This window comes from Tenebrio molitor, chromosome 4, assembly GCF_963966145.1.
Source record: "Tenebrio molitor chromosome 4, icTenMoli1.1, whole genome shotgun sequence".
In the NCBI taxonomy this organism is placed as follows: domain Eukaryota; kingdom Metazoa; phylum Arthropoda; class Insecta; order Coleoptera; family Tenebrionidae; genus Tenebrio; species Tenebrio molitor.
This window is the reverse complement of record NC_091049.1, coordinates 23,112,726-23,115,813: the sequence shown is the minus strand read 5'-3', so window position 1 is coordinate 23,115,813 and position 3,088 is coordinate 23,112,726.

Here is a 3,088-nt window from a genome sequence, read left to right as displayed (position 1 = left end):
GACACCGATTCTTCGGAAATTAATAAATCGGCTGTATGTGGAATAATTGCGATGGGTGCCGGTTTTACTCAATTTTCCTATTTATCTGCAGCATAAGATATCCCATGCATGAGCTCGTCAACATATTTTGCTGTAGAAAATCAAGTATTAAATAATGTTAAAGAAGTTGCAATAAATGAAATGATTGATGCAGGGCAAGAAGAACTTAGGTTAGCGCTAGAAGCGGGAGAAGTTGATACAAATGGAGTAGGCATGATTGCAGTCATTGTTGACGGAGCATGGAGTAAACGCTCTTATAAAACGAATTATAATGCATTGTCAGGAGTAGCTTCTATAATTGGTGCTTGATCAAAAAAAGTATTATATATAGGTATTAAAAATAAGTACTGCAGAATATGCGAAAAATTTGCTAAATTAAAAAAAAAGCACCATCACATAAATGTTTTAAAAATTGGAAAAGCACATCAACATCAGTGGAAACAGCTATTATTTTAGAAGGTTTTAAAAATTCTGTAGCTATGCATAATTTAAAATATACTAAAATCATAGGAGATGGAGATATAGAGTGTTTACAAAAAGATAAAAGAGTCGATGCCCTACGGTCCACATTGTTTCATAGAAAAAATCGAATGCAGAAATCACATAATGCGAAACTATTGTAACAAAATTAGAGAAATAGGAAAAATGCCTAGAGTCGATTTTCAAATTAGAAATTTCTTGCGTAACAATATTTTAAAGTTTAGAACCGCTGTTGCAAGTGCTATTAAATATCGCAAATGTCAAAATATCCCTCTATCGCAAAAAATTGAGTACTTATTTAAAAACCGACATATTAAACAGCCCTAACCATATTTTCGGGGATCATTCGAATTGTGCATCATATTTTAATTACTGTCTATTATTATAATTAGTGATTGGTTTAAACTTTGTTAAAAAGATTATGACAATCTTTTTATCCAAATGATACCACCGCACCGTTGCAATCCGACCATCTCCTTTACAGGTATATTTTAGTTTTATTCATAAGTTGACCATCGCGGCACGCCGGCTCTGCCCCGAGGATGTTCCCGTGAGCCCAGTGCAAGTATCTTCCCAACAAAAGTTGCATTGCGGGCGTTAAGTAGTGATTATGTCAACCCGAGTTTACGACCTCCAGGTAGTTGAGAAGTATAGTGGACTGCTTAATAACCGAATTTTACGCGTTTTGTTGAGGCTTTTGTTTATTTTTTTGCTTCCAATCTAATTTGTTTTTCCAAAAACTGAGACAGTAGCCCCATGAGATACGTTCTTCTGAATCCAATGCACTTTTTAAATAGTCTCTAAATGAAAAATTGAGCAAAAATAACTAGAATTACTGAAAAACGTTATTAATTTTTTTTACAAAAAATGAAGCGATTTTTCAAAAAACTGAGACAGTAGCCCGGTGAGATACGTTAATGTTTAACAAAAAATATAGTCACCATAGTTTCAAACATAAAACTGTGGAAAAATAATTAGAATCCGTTTAGCGCGCTTTACCATTGCTTGGCCAACCACTAGGCAACAGCCTTAAGTCAAAATTTAATTATTCAAAATACAGTATTAAAACCTGTTGAAAATATAATTATCGAAATGGAAAATGAAACAATTCACTATCAATATAGTGAAAATGAACTAGTAGACAGAACTTATGAGACAGAAGAAAACGTTGAAACTGAGAAGCAAAACAATACAATAAATCCGAAGAACGAAAAAAATAAGGGCAATAAGAGAGTTATTAATAAAATGAAAAGAAGGTTAGGAAAATCTTATATAGGCTATTCAAAACCACGAAACCAAAGAAATACTTTTCACAATGCGCAGAGGGACGAACGCAAAATGGGAGACAGATGTAAATGTAAAGCAGCTTACTATAAGTGCAATGAATTTTCAGATATCCGCACAGAAACCTTTACGAATTTGTAGCAGTTAACAACCTGGGACCAAAGAACAACTTTCGTAGCTAATACAGTAGTAGTTTCAGAACCCAAGAAACGACGTGATCCAGAAACAGAAAACAAGCGACGATTAAATACACTAAAACTGAAGCATAACCTGTGGAACCAGAATCGATTGTTGTGAAGAAAGCAGTTTAAAAAATATGTCATTAACTAGTTTCATGAAAGCAATGGATGAAAAAAAGATAGGTGTTTTTACACCCCGTAAAGACAGATGCGACTTGTGCGAAAAATATAAACATCAAAATTTAGATCAAGAAGAATGGGAGAAACACAACCAAAAGAAGATAAGAGCAAGAATCGAAAAGGACAGTGATAAACAAAAGGCTGAATCTGGCACATGTCATGTTATCACAGTTGATCTCCAGGCTGTAAAGTTGTCCCCAGAAACTAAAGCTAGTGCACTTTATTACAGAACCAAATTATGTTGCCACAACTCTACAATTTATGATTTAGAATCCCATGATGTGAGATGTTATTGGTTCGATGAGACGAATGCCGATTTACAGGCCTCTACTTTTGCATCGTGCTTAGTAGATTTTATACAAGAAAAATATTTAAGCATTGACAAAAAGCCAACAATAATATATTCACACGGGTGCGCAGCACAGAACAGGAATGCAACTATGGCAAATGCCTTACTTTATCTTGCCGAAAAATATGAAGTGTGCATTACGCAAAAAATTTTGGAAAAGGGCCACACTCAAATAGAGTGTGACTCCGTTCATGCTATCATTGAAAGGAAATTAAAAAATCAAGACATTTATCTGCCATCAGATTATGCAAGATTGTGCGAAAAATCTAGGCGAAAACAAAAACTCCAAAATGAAAAATTAATAAATCCTTACGAAGTTAAATGTCCAGATTACACGTTTTTCATCAATTATGGTGATAAAAACAATCTCAAATATGAGTCTATCCGTCTAGGGACAACTGTAAAGGATCCCGTCGTAACTGGCCTGCGGGAAATTCAATATCTTCCATCTGGAGAAATTTATTTCAAAATTGATTTTGATGATGAATATAAACTGTTACCACGGCGTGCGAAAAATATTAATTTGCGAGAACGCCAATTTGGAAATTTATTCTCGACGGCCCGCAAAATAACAAAA